The 14794-nt window shown below is 36.0% G+C and overlaps 1 long non-coding RNA gene across 12 annotated transcripts; it reads right to left on the bottom strand.

Annotated features, from left to right (window-relative positions):
* Positions 1–8920: 8920 nt before the first annotated feature.
* LOC145058151 (uncharacterized) lies at positions 8921–14049 on the bottom strand. Of its 12 annotated transcripts, none has more exons than XR_013686251.1 (12): positions 13285–14049; positions 13008–13192; positions 12271–12920; positions 11926–12093; positions 11542–11836; positions 10336–10398; positions 10156–10236; positions 9976–10035; positions 9826–9878; positions 9690–9734; positions 9291–9591; positions 8921–9223 (listed from the first exon to the last, which is right to left on the bottom strand). It is a non-coding gene; the product is annotated as an uncharacterized LOC145058151 (long non-coding RNA). The 12 variants fall into 12 exon arrangements; XR_013686243.1 differs by lacking the exon at positions 11926–12093 and having other exon boundaries at positions 11542–11859; positions 12215–12920; positions 13285–13380; positions 13465–14044; XR_013686248.1 differs by lacking the exon at positions 11926–12093 and having other exon boundaries at positions 9291–9446; positions 11542–11859; positions 12215–12920; positions 13285–14045.
* Between the last annotated feature and the right edge of the window lie 745 nt (positions 14050–14794).

Below are 14794 nucleotides of genomic sequence, written 5' to 3'. Positions count from 1 at the left end.
ATGCTGAGAGCATGTATCTTGGAATTCCTAGGTAATTGGGATGAACATTTACCATTGGTAGAATTTTCCTATAATAACAGTTTTCACGTGAGCATTAAGATGACACCTTATCAAGCTTTGTATGGACAGAAGTGTCGTACGCCGTCTTGTTGGCTTGAGGCTGGGGAAAAGCAGTTTATGGGACCGGAGATGGTTCATCAAACTGTTGAAAAGTTGAAAATAATTAGGGAAAGAATGTTAGCAGCTCAGGGTCGTCAAAAGAGCTATGCTGACAAGAAGCGAAGACCGATGACTTTTGAAATTGGAGATTCGGTTTTGCTTAAAGTCTCGCCGTGGAAGGGACTTATAAGATTTGGTAAAAGGGGAAAGTTGAGTCCAATGTTTATTGGACCGTTTAAAGTTCTTCAGAGGATTGGGAACCAAGATTACAAGCTTGAACTACCAGAAGAACTGAATGGAATTCACAACACTTTTCATGTGTGTTATTTGAGGAAGTTCACGGGAGAAGTTCCTGACATAATTCCAATTTCTGAATTGAGAATTGATGAAAACAAGAGGTTAATTGAAGAACCAGAGGCAATTGTTGACCGAAAGACTAAGAAGTTGCGACGCAAAATGGTTGGTTTAGTGCTTGTCCGATGGAAACACACGAATGGGCCGAATCTCACCTGGGAGACGGAGAGTGACATGTTGAGTCGCTATCCACATTTGTTTGTTGATGTGTGATTCCGGGGACGGAATCATTCTAAGGTGGAGAGAGTTGTAACGCCTGTGTTTCCGGGCTTGCCATTTTTAGCGATGTAATAGTCTAGGTTAACCTTTGTAACCCGTTTTGAAATAATAAGATTGTATTATTTGAGTATTATGTGTTTTGTGCTTAATTACTTAATTATGTGGTTTGATTAATTAAGAATAAAATTAAGCGTCAAAATTTAAGTGTAAAATAAACTCTTTATCTTTGAATAATGTTGTAGTAGTTGAAACGAGGTTTCCGAATATATAAAGAGCGCCAAAATCTGACTTCGTATGAGGAAGTTATGATTTATCGAAGTTTCGGCTTAGCGGTGTGCAACCCAAAATACTCGATTTGAGATCGAGCGGTTTTTAGTCGAAGCAATCTAAACGAGGATCGAAGGTCTCGTTCTTGGTATCGAAGCGATGAAAAGTTAGGCGAGAACGGACGTCAAACGAAGAAGTTATGAATTTATAACGAAGTTTTTCTGTCCTGGCCTATTAAAAATAAATTTAAAATTAGTCGGCGAAGTCTAAACGAAAGTTGTAGAGCGTAGTCTCACCTTCGCGTGGATATAAAGAACGTCGAAAACGGAGTTCGTATGAAGAAGATATGAATTTCCGAAGTTTATTAAATATTTTGTATTTAAATTAAATCTTTAATTCGGAGGCATTATCCGAAGAGTGGTCACCGATCTGATCCGAGGTACGCCCCGCGTACACCGAGGGATGTCGACATTCGCACTCGAGCACTTCGGATACGTAAGCAGTGACGATTTCGGAGCAGTACGTCCCGCGTACTCCGAGGCTCCAGCCTCCTATAAATAGGATGCGAGGGCAGCCGAGTTCTTTTGCTATTTTTTCTCTTCTCTCTCCCGTTTTGCATCGATTTGCGTGCCAGAAATACCCCGAAGCCCCGGTATTATTCTCGATCCCCGAGGCAAGTCCCGAGATCCCGAAGATCCCGAGAAGTGCGGTTCCCGAGCCGAAGCTCTGCCCGCGAGAAGTTCGATTTTTGTGAAGATCTTCCAGATCTGCTGAGGATTACTACTTCTGCAAGCCGTAGTGCTGTCCGATCATCTTCTGATCAAGTGAGTGTATACTACCTTTCATAAACACGATAATAATACAAGTATGGTTTGAGTGTATTAAGTATATTGTTGTTTATATGTGTGAATGTGTATTCACTTTCTTCTATCTCATAGATATGATTATTCTCTATGAAATACGTGTTATGTGTGTGTGTGTGCCTCATCTGTTATGTGGAATATGTATTGATTAAAGCATGCTATACAGGTTTTTTAACTATGTATAAAAATGTATATTTTTATCTACTAATATGTTGGGTAGAACATGGGTAGATAGTTGGTGTGTAATAAACAGATGAGAGGCCTCGTTGTTGTTTGATTTAGTCATCTAGCGGAGTTTAGATGACGACCACAGACTTTTCTAGATAGTCTTGTGGAAACATTAGCAGGTTCGCCACCTGTAGGTGTTAATGAACTTGGGTGTTCGTTCGCTGTACTCCATCCCCCTCATGGTTGCCTTATTTGACTTATATTGCTGAGGAACCCCCGAAGCATGTGTTGTCGCCCCGATGAAATATTCTTAGACTAGGTCCCTTATGTTAGTTGTTTTAGGGACATAAAGTGAGAATAACGGGAATGGGTAATTGGATTATTGTTGGTTGGTGGAAATTAAATATAATTATTTATTGTGGGTTGAAAACCCTATATGCTCACCAGGCTCCCAAGCCTGACCCACTCAGTTTTATTTGTATTACAGGAAGTGGCGCGAGGGCATAAGATGGATGAACCATCAAGTTGTTTTGTTTACAAGTCTGTATATGTATATATTTGTTGAATGACTTGTAATGTTATCGTTTATGCTTATTGGTCTGTATCGGAACATGACACCCCGAGTTTTGATTATATAATGAAAATACATTTCTTTTATGAAATGCTTTGGTAAACATTGTTTTATCATGTTTTGTTTTTGGGAACAAATTCTGCAACTCTTTCAAATCAAAAGGATTTACTCTGAAATTATTTTAAAAGCATAAATGAAAATCGGTCTTTTCTGGCCGAGATTTTGGGGATATCACACACGTTATTAACCTTCTACAATTACCGTGTTTTGTACACTTGATAGTGTAACACCGTAAAAATTTAAACAATTTTTCACATTTTAAAAACCATATAATTTCATTCACATCCACATTTTAAAACATTGTATCATCATTATCTTAATACAAAACCCCAAGATCAACACATATGAACTCCAGTGTGCGTGTGTACGAGTCATGTCGGCACCTTCCCGTGATCATTGCTGGTACCTGAAACACAACACATAACACTGTAAGCATAATTGCTTACTGAGTTCCCCAAAATACCACTCTAACACATATTAGCCACTCGAGGCTATAACTCTGTTGACCCTCTGGTCAATGTGTCTCAGTGGAACCTTCTGGTCCCAACTCTCTATGGGCCCTCTGGCCCTAGCTCTATGGACCCATTGGTCCTACTTTGTATACTCTGAATCATGCATATCACATATCACAATAAATCTCAACACATAAATAACATGCAAATGTACTGGCACATAACTCTAAAATACACTGTCACATATCTCTATACCACACTAGGTAAAGTATAGTGAGAAGACTCACCTCAGATGTCTCGGTAAATCTCTGACTCGGTAGAAATACGATCTAGCCTCCGCCTAATCACATAAAGTAAATATTCTCATAAATATAACTCTCGGGACTAAACTCAACCCTCTCTTGGCACCCTCAGAAGGCAAAAGACCATTTTACCCCTCTTTTAGCTCAAAGGCCACATTTTTGACCAAATCCTACAAGTCAACAAAAATCAATGGTCAAAATTTGACTCAACTCGTCGAGTGCACTTGGGCGACTCGGCGAGTCTACACATGTCCACTAACTCCCTAGTCTCGCTTGGCACGTCGAGTTCCTCCCCTTGTTCGACGAGTCACACCTGGCATGAATCGCGGGGCCACCTCGACTCAACTCGCCGAGTCTCAAGATCAACTTGGCGAGTTCTGCTATGAACTCCAGTCCTCTAATCCCCCTCTGACTCACTGAGTTATTCCCCCAACTCAGCAAGTCCATTCACTGAGTGATTTACAGGAAACCCTAACCCTACTCGCCGAGTCTGCCCTTGGACTCGGCAAGTTCATGCCATGCACAAACTCAAATGGCCTCCTGAGGTCAGATCTATTCCTTGGATCCATAGATCTGACCTGCCCAAGCCTGATAAACACATAAAGCTTGAATCTTGACACTCATGGGACATTTAGGAGGCTTCACTTGGTGATTTAGCCCCAAAAGTAACATCCTTAGCTCAACACCTCCATAGCTCAACATAAAGCTAGCTGAGATAAGCTCTTTAGACCACTATGGGTCCAGATCTGAAGTCTCAAAGTGAATAGGGGCCATATCCTCACAATTTTCTTCCAATAAAGGTCATAAAACTCTACATCTATGGATTCCTTCAACAAAACAGATAAAGGGGCGATATAATACCTCAAAGATGAAGTCTCTTGCTCGAAATCCACAGATGCACAACCTCCTTGGTCTCCTCTAAGCTGGAAACACCTCCTTCTTGCAAGAATCAACCACAAAGATCAAGAAATGGCTCCTATCCTCTCACAAACGCTCTAGCTCCTTTAGGGTTTCTCTCTGGGGTTTGGTAGCTGCAAATGACGGCCCTAAGGGCCTTTAAATAGGTCCCAAACCCAGGAAATTAGGGTTTCATTAAACAGCGTGGACTCACCGAGTCCACTCATGAACTCGCCGAGTCCAGCCATGAACCCGGATAAGAATCTGCGACCCTACTCGGCGAGTCTAAGCACCAACTCGCCGAGTCCCTTCACATCCTCCAAAAATAAAAGAATAAAATAATATACCTGGGAATCCGGATGTTACAGATAGCTTAAAAGTGAATATTATTATATAATATATGAGTTTGAGAATTGAATTCTAACAAGATAGGTTTATGAGATCGAAGTAAAACTATGTTTAGAATCATTCGGAAAGTGATGGGAAATCTTATGAGATTTCAATCAAAAGTCAAATATTGAAATTAACAAAAAATGTAAAATTTAAGTTGGAAATAAGTAAAAATAAAGCCATTGAAAGTTTTAAAGTATCTCATTAGAAAAATTTAGGCGAAAACCTCACTGAAATCCGAGTTATAACGAAGAAGTTATGACTTATTGAAGTTTCGCGACAGAACCGACATGACGCCATATGACGTAAAAAGTGAGGTTATGATAAACTACTTTTTAGCCTTTGTGATCTAAATGAAAGTCGTAGTATTTGTTAAATCGAGAATTTTCATAAAAAGAACGTCCAAATCTGACTATGTATGAGGAAGTTATGATTTTTCCAAGATTCGGCATAGCAGTACACAACCCGAAACTCAAAATAAAGATCGAGTGATTTTTAACCGACATGACCTAAATGAGAATTGAAGATCTCGTCAATAGTAGTACAATGATAAAAAGACAGACGAAAACGGACGTTGTATGAAGAAGTTATAAATTTTAACAGACTTTTGCTATCCCGGTCTGTTAAAAAAATAATATTAAAAATGAATTCAAAATAATCTGACAGAGTCTAAAGGAAAGTTGTAGAGCACGGTCATACCTACACACGGATATAAAGAATGTCAAAAACGGAGTTCATATGCGAAAGTTACGAATTTTTGAAGTTTGAGAAATCAAAGTACGCTCAGCGTACATGTGTATGTGATCCGAAGTTGGCCACGTCGCCTACTTCTTCGCATGTGGTACACACATTCGTAGTCTTGAAGCATCCGAAATGATCCCCTCATATGCCCAGCGTATGAAGGCTTACGCCCAACTTAGTGGCTATTAAGGGAGTACGCCCCGCGTACATGAAAATTACGCCCAACGTAATCAGGTGCTTCGGATACTATAAATAGGGTGCGAGACTGTCCGGATTTTGGTTAAAATTGGATTCTCTCTCATCCTCTACTCTCTCTCAAATTACTCTTACCACCCCGAAGCCTAGGAAACATCCCCGACACCCAAAGCAAGTCCCGACGCACCGAAGACCCAAGAAAATAATATTTTCAAGTTGAAACTTTGCCCGCGCAAGGCCCGATTTTCAACAAAAATCCCCGGTTTCGTAAAAGAAAGTCATTTTTAAAGGCGAAGTGTTGCCCAAATTATCACTAGGGTATTGGTATGTAGCGTTTGACCATGAAGTGAATGATTAAGCATCACTTTGGTATTGGTAGAAGGCTAGGCAGGTCTAAAAGCCTGTAAATTGCTAGCCAAATGATAATTCAAAATTGTATTTTCTATGCCACTTGGGCTGAAGTCTTATTGATGTATATCATTTTGAAATTGTTGTAACTCATTGATTGTAAATCTTTGAATCAGATTATTCATTGATATGGAAAGCTTGTCATATGATAATTATCTTTCTTTGTTGTTCTTTGTCCCTCTTTGTTTCTGTCATATATATATATATATATATATATATATATATATATATATATATATATATATATATATATATATATATATATATATATGGCATAACGTTATATTGTAGTTGTTATTGAACTCATTAAGCATCACCCGCTTATCTCTCTCAATGTTTAAACTATTGCAGGTGATAAACATTCGGTATAGTCATGTACTGGTAGAAGATGTAGATTAGTTAATATTATAGCTTTTGTATTTTGTATATTAATTCCTGGAAGTTATGTAATATATATAAAACTTTGTGAAAATCTTAATAGTCGGTTTGTATCCAGTCTTTTGTAACAAAACCATATATGTAAAATATGTTTATGAATATGCATGTAGTATGTTTGGAGTAATAATGTGGTAAAGTTTAGAGAAGTAGTGGTTCTCACACTTTGGAAACTTGGAAGAGAAGTGTATTGCTCACAAAAATCGGCCTCTCTTTGTCAATACACTAGGATGCCATTTTCTTGAACCAAAGGTCTTCTTATATAGTGTGTATATTGTGGTTACACCATGCATGTAACTCATGACTTTCCACATTCCTCATGATCCATGGGTTTTAACCTCCATGGAGAATCCATGGGTCACCACATGGGTTAAGCCCAACATAAGGAATCATGGATCACCAGTTCACATTATAAGAATGAATGATTTACACAATCAATCCCTATATATTTAATTAGTCTCTTTTGACCACAAAATTAATTCCAAATTAATTATTGATCAATACAAATTAAATAATATGATTTCATATTAATATATTATAAGTAATAGTATATTAATAAATCATACATATCCTCTTCTCAAAGTCCAAATTGTTCTGGTGAAGTGCAACCCAAATGGACCATGTTAAATTGGGTCAAGTACATACCAAATATAGTTATGGACTTAGACACCTTATCCAACAGCTCAAATACCGTGACATTTTCACTTGTTTTGAGGATGTATACTTGGGGGAGAACAAGGATCTCTCAGTGAACATCTTGGTAATCTCCATCACCAATTCAGTTGTCTGCTTAAGCAACAAGAATTCCTGAACTTTTCAAGAAACTGCTCCTAAGTTGCTGCGCTTTTCTCTGCAGGCGAGTAGTCCTTCATGACAAAGTTCCACTGGTCTTTCATTCGATGATGGAGGAGATTCTACGCATACCTAAACTTCAAGTTAGCTGAACAGGCACAAGTGTAGAATCATCCTTCTATATTTGAGATCCATCACATGGCAACAATCAGATCTCTAACACCATCAAACTTTAGGGGCTTGGTGTTATTGAACTCTCGATAGGGCATCTCCTCCTCTCCAGGTGAAGCTGCAGCAGCGACAACAATAGTGGCTACGATGGTAGTGGTACTAGAAACATAAACATACCGCTCGTTGAATAGGGTGATTAGTTTGGTTTTGATAGATCAAAAATCTATAGAATCATTTCTCACATGGTTGTGGATATTGTCTCCTCTATCCAATCACGTATGTCAGTCTCTCTCGGTCTTGCCCCTTCCGATCCAGAACCAGAACCGCTTGCTCTAGTAATCATCACCATGTTGGAGATATAAATGGCACTAGATCAATATGAACTTATTGTGTTATCTTGGAATAACATTCAATCCTTTCTATATCCTTAGTAACTTTGTGACTTTTCTTGATTCATGTATGGATCATGTGCTTCCGGTAGTACGGGCACGTACTACCTTCCACACCTATCCATACTAGATCCAAGAATTTCCCCAATGTTTCTAAGTCACTACTCTCTCTTATCGTTAGGTCTTTTCACACACAGTGTTATAAGGACCTAATTACTATTTTCCTAGATTCTTCTCCTAGGATTCCTTCCGCTTCATCCAGTTATCGGATGAGAACTTCTACTAACTTTAACTAGTTATCAGATGAATACGATTGCATTCCTCTAAAATCAAAATCTATTGACTGTAAGTTTAGACACTACAACGATTGGACTCGAACAAGAGCTGAATAATAGCGCCGAATCAGGCAATCTAAAACTATTTAATTATGGGAGCATGCAACCTAATGTATTTATCAAATAACTAATCAACATCAATATAGGTTCTAAGCAGCAAATAACAAGCAATTCTCTAGGCTATAAGGCATCATAAGTATCAGACAGTTCTAATCTACAATTCCTAAAAAGATCCCTAGTCTACATATTAGCATGCATCTCTAACAGATCATATATCAACATATATAACCATATGGATATTTTGGGAATCATTTTCCATTTTGAGCTCCATCTGAGTGTTGGCATCACATTGTCTTTCTTTTTGCATAATTTCATTTTATAAAAAGGTTTATTTGATACTCAGATCATTAGCTTGCGTCTGAAATCACACGAGTGTTTATCCAATTCTCTCAAACCAGGGATCTGATACCAACTTATAACGTCCCATTTTCAAGACAGGTTTTTCATATTTTTAATTATTCAAAATATAAGTCTTACACACATTATATTATATATTTAATTATAATAGAAAATTTTAGCGAAAGTCTTAAAATATTTTATTAATGCTTTTGATTCATTTACAGTCATGAGCCTTTCCTCGATCCGAAGAATAACCTAGAAAATAGTTATTCAACAACTATAAGTCAACGCTTAATGAGTTCCCCCAATATATCATACACCGCAACACATATACAATGCACACACATAATGAATGATTTTAAGGGGTAGCACGTTTGGCGATTGACATTAGTAACAACATCAAAAAATTATCATATTTTGGATGATTTTAAGAGGTAGCACATGCTACCCCTTGCTCCTAGCTAGTTCTGCCCTTGGATGTGATGTTTTTTACGAGATTTTTTCTATTGATGGATTATTGTTTTTTAGTACATAACTAGATGGTGAATCCCCGCGTTGCGGGGGTCGGATGCGACATTTTCTTTTATGTTGTTTGTTCTTTACTACTTTTAACGGCTGCATCTACTAACCCATGCTTTCTTGTAGAAAAAAAAAACCTGCATTCATATTCAGATTTAGTCAGCAAATAATCTGGTAATTTTAACCATATCATTATCTATCTACCTGCATGTAAGGTAAGCATGAGAAGGAAGATATGGATAAAAATGTGTTGTTGCCCATTCTCCTACTTCTTGAGCAATATTGAACCCAAAAACCGGCTTTCATGCTTCAAGAGCATCCGGAGTTGTAGCGTCCATAAGCCCTGGTCTCTTTTTGAATCTGAATCATTAACATTGTTTGTTATATCCGTCCCAAAAGCTCGCCTTTTTGAATTTGTATCCAATGGTTGTAAAGATTTTGTCTCCTTTTTCCCTTTCAATCCCAACATTCTAAATGATGGTTTTCCACTCTATGGGTGTCGCATCTTTTATGAGAAAAATAAAAAGATTTTCCCCTTTTTAGATTAATTGACTAATTGTGTTATCTTTATAAACAAAGAAAGTATAAGTGTAGAGGCTATACCTTTTCAAGGAGACCCATGGACGAAAAGACATCTGCAATGTCATACTGAATGTGTATTAGATCAAATCTTCCTCAAGAATATAAAGAAAGTGTGTTTAGGAATTCAATTATTGTTTGTTTCCAACACATTTGGCACCTGTGTATTTGGACTTGCTTGCTCTTGCAATCTTCCATGTCCTTCATTCATCGCTGAGCACAAAGAAGATTAAACTTTAGTTCGTCCAAGATTGACTTTTCATTAAGAATAGGGTATTTTGAGTAAAAATGGTTTTTAGGTTTCACTAACCTTAGAAGAGATGAATAGCTTGATGAAATTTTGTGTCAGATTTTTCCTTCCTGTTGGTGTCTGAAATGTATGTTAAGAAATACAAACAATGTGTGATGTTTTGTATCTCATTGGCATCTAAATAAGAATGGTTGATTATGAACTGAATATGTAAAGAGAAGTAGAAGGAAATCAACTTACCACTTTTTTGAGATCCGTATCGGATGGTTTGATTGAGTTGTTTAAATTAGAAGGCCCACGACAATTGTTCTCATTGACAACCTATCTTTAAGCAAATTCAAAACAAAGAAAATATGTTTCAAGAGTTCTTGTGAAAGATAAGAAATAAGAGAAAGTCAAACTTATAAATGGAGAACTTACAGTTCCAAAGTTGTAGTATTTGATGATTCCTCTTGCCTGGAACGTGAGAAACATCGTTTAACTCTAATTCGAAAGCAGATTTATACCAGAAAAGCTTTGTGAGGAAGATGATAATGAACAAACCAAAAATTTGACAACAAAAAGTCCTAGAATTTGATGAACAAAATTACTGCAAAAGGTAAACCATACCTAAAACCGTATGTTACTGGTAATGTATGATATTTTCGTCTAAAACAACAAATGATACAGTCTACGTAACAAATTTGACATATTTCCAGCAGTAAATGGTCTTAAAAGCAATAAACTTGCGAAAATGACATTCAATTTTAACCGGAATACAATAGACAGGGTCGAACTTGTTAAACAATATACATAGGAAATTTTCGTCAAAAACTCTTGAAGTCACAAACTTTTACCAATAAAAATTGTATGCAGGGGTAGTTTGGTCAAAAACTATCAAATCATTAAAATTTCACCAAAAAAAGTCTTAAAATAACTATTTTTTTTTACCAAAAAAACATTATGCAGGGGCAGTTTCATAAAAGTTGTTGAAAGCATTATTCTTTTTATCTTTTTATCAAAAAAAAATAGTATGCAGGGGCATTTTGGACAAAAAAAAATGTTAAAATCATTCTTTTTTTACTAAAAGAACAGGATGTAGTGGCATTTCAGTCAAAATGTATTCCTTGCAGATCCATGATGCTCAAGTGCACCGAAATTTGCAAACATGTAATGCAGTTTACAGTGTTCATACCCATAAGCATTAGACGTATTGTGTTCATGAAAAATAACCATAAAGGTTGAACAATAAGAAAGTTAAGAGCTATAAAATTGTTTAAATAGTAAAAGCCAATGTGTAGTCTAAATTTAAAACCTTTTGTACTCTTTGACAAATGAAATTAACAAAATGACTTAATACATACCAGCATCCATTTTCACAATACCTTTTTCCAAAGGTAAAACGAACTTACCAATTTATCTCAGTCATTTACCATAATATAATACTCCAACTTTGTTTTTCTTCAAGAAAATGTTCTTTTCATGGCCCTTAACCAAGACATTGTAAAAGTATTGTGAAAAATGTCACTCTGTTTCAACTCACCTACTTACTTTTGGCATTTGTATCGCCCAAATTAAAAGTTATTATCATAACTAAAAATTTGAACTTGTATATAAATAAATAAGTTACAACATTTATTGATTTACCTTTGCAATTCTTGTAGAATATCTTTGCACTTTTCCTTGGTCTCCTTATGATTTTTCTTCTCTTCTTCCAGCTCATTATCCAACATTGTAATCTACTCTGGGACCAAAAGAGTTGTGGGTTTAACTTGCTAAACAAAAAAAGTAGTTACTTTCCATTATAAATATAAACAATCATGGTAAAAAAAAAATGGATTCACTTTCCTGAAAACTTTCCAAATCAGGGGAATTTGAAATGACTCTAAGAGGAAAGTTAGATTCGGGCATTTCAGCAAGAAGTTGTTCAACAGCATGAAATCTAAGCCAGCAAACCCTTAATCACTGAGCAAATAACAACATAATAGAGGATTTAATTAAAAGAAATAGTATTGAATAAATTTTTTTTACCATTTGTATCTATAGGAAATGGGATGGAACGTTAGCTACTGAGAGAAACACAACAACAAAGCAGCAGGTGTGGAATTTTTTATGGGGTTTTAAAAACAAATAATAATAAGATTTGGTTCAAGCATTTTATCGAGCAGTTGGTGTGCATCAAAAGCTAGTTTCAACTTCCTGTAAAAATTATATAAATAGAAGAAAACCCCATTTCATCTAACATCTTACACCTTGATTAAAGCAAAGGCAGGAAGAGAATGTAAATCTGCTTCAAGTTCATGTAAAAAATGGAGCTTACCTTATCGTTTTGTTGGTGGTCATCCCCTGGAAATGAACATGAACGAATGCCCAAACCATTTATTTGTCTGTTTAACAGGAGATCGTTTTTTGCTGAAATCGATGAGTCATCTGTGTTTATCTTCATTGGTTCTTGTTGTTTGCTGAAATCGATGAGTCATCTGTGTTTATCTTTGTTGGTTCTTGTTGGCCTTTTGGATATGGATATGCTATGAAATATAGATTATAGTGAAGCCCTCTTCTTCCTCCACTCCAGAAAGTTTGTTGAGCAGCATCAAATGCCAAATTAAAAATTAATAGAACTCAATTCATCGGTGGAAAACAAAGGAACAAAGCATTTAGAAACATACCCATCCAACCCCCCAAAAAATCGAGCTAATGACAAACATAATTTCATATTAAAACTTTGTAAACCATTCACAAATTTATGAAAGCAAACGCATGAAGTAACCATGAACCAATGATGAAATATTCATTATTATATTGACCAGCTCGTCACGTAGTAAAAGAAGCACTTGAAATGTGTATGTGGATAAAAATTAAAGTCAAAAATTGAAGCCAACAATGGAAGAACTAAATAAAAAATCAATACAGTTACAAATTTTAGCACCAAATCGAGTGACCTGATAGGATAAGAGAAGTTATAGCTTTCTTGGGACCCTGAGTGCCACTTGCTTCATCCTCTCCACTGCCTCACAGCTTTCAACCTGGAAATCAAACATGAACTTCTAATCATATAAAACAGAGAGCAATAAAGATGGATTTTTTTTGTTAATAATTGAGAAGGAGAAGACCCTGGTGGTTTGTTCTATGGCGATGACCTGAGGTAGATCCAAACTGGAGCGGAAGGGCTTTGGGTCTGGTGGCGATTACAGCCATGAACGGTGGTGATGTGGGGAACATCTTAGAAGATGACGGAACTGTGAAGCGTAACGCCTTCGGGACCCAAACTTGAACTAAACATCAGGAAGCTTTGAAACTGCAATGTGCGCATCATTCATGGAGGCTAAAGTAGAGTTTTTTTTTCGAGATCATGAGAAAAGCGACAAGCAGAGAGGACAGGATTGGAACCTGGATTCAACGAAAGTTAGAGATGGCGGTGGATGTAAGAAATCAAAAAACATCTTCTTCTTGATCATGGCGGAGATGGAGAAGGGACGACGACCTCTTTATCCAGAGAGAGCAGTGGTTCTATATCACAACATGATGATAACAAAATAGAATAAGCCATGCACGCATTTAATCAAATACCTGGTGGGCAGCGGCCAAAACTTCATCCATAACAGCAAACATGTCAGTATTATGTCAAAATCCTCATGGATTTTTACCCTAACGATGCTATTTTGAAATCGAACAGATAGTCATGATTTTAATTGGATAAAATTGAAAGAATATGATGATGAAACCCCCAAGCTCTTCAAACTCATTGTACCGATTGAAAACCTCTTCTTCTGCTTCATCTTATCACTATCGTCTACCTTGCACATCTCTCTCATACATCCACAACTCAAACAGTGATTATTTTAGTACGAAAAGAAGGATCTGAATTGATGAAGATAACCGCTAAATGTTGTTGATGTTCTTATTATGCGAGACAATAGATTTGAGACGGTGGATAACAAATTAAAGTGACGGTAGGGAGTCGGAAACGGAAGATATCTGATAAGAGAGGCGGTGGGATTGCATCAGTACCTCCGTTTACACAAATCGGTATCCGATTGGGTGAAATAGCGGTGAGGATGGTGGGGCGGTGACCATGGTTGAGGCACTAAAATAACAGTAGAAAGAAAGTACAAATTGAACATGCACAAATAAACAAAGGAATAATTTTGACAACCTTTAGCCACTTTTTACTGTAGCTAAGGATGGAGAAGTTTAATATATAGTATAATTATGCTTTTTATGATCATGATATGTTCTAACATTTTTTTTGTTGACTCCACGTAACTATTTACTAGATATTGCTTAAATTATTGTTAAGATTTTGTTAAGGTTTTTTATATATGTAGATTGAGATATTGGTCTATTTACTATTTTTCTACCATTTTGTTTCTATTTTTCTTCCTATCTATTTAAGATGGCGACAAATATATAAATTTAAAATTTTAATTAAATTTAAATTAAATTTAATAACACTTATCACCATCTAAAATAGATAAAAAGATAATAGAAACACAAATAGGAGGATATTCTCAAATTAAAATTTGATGTCGGTTACTTTTCTTATATTCAAATAGTTATCTAATACAAGTTTATTCAGATGTTTTGTTAAGTGGTGTTGTTTAAAAAAATTAAAAAAATTATATGCAGTTCCCATTCCCATCAATATCCATTCATGTCGGCGGTTTTTTTCCAATTAAGTGAATATTTCCATCAACATCCATTCTTATTGGTGTTTTTTTTTTCTAATTAAATTTTATTTGATCGTTAAAAAAAATATGTAAAATTCATAGTTGGACATCAACAGTAAATTACAATTAATTAAAAGCTATGAGAAATTGTCTTTAATTGAAATTTTATATTTAAAAATGAGCAATAAATTACAATTAATTTGTCTTTAATTGCATATCTCTCAAAGCAA

The sequence above is a fragment of the Lactuca serriola genome, chromosome 6, assembly GCF_051521515.1.
Source record: "Lactuca serriola cultivar US96UC23 chromosome 6, Lser_US96UC23_V15, whole genome shotgun sequence".
Classification (NCBI taxonomy): Eukaryota; Viridiplantae; Streptophyta; class Magnoliopsida; order Asterales; family Asteraceae; genus Lactuca; species Lactuca serriola.
Note: the sequence above shows the minus strand (reverse complement) of the source record. Positions and strands in the feature narration are given on the sequence as shown.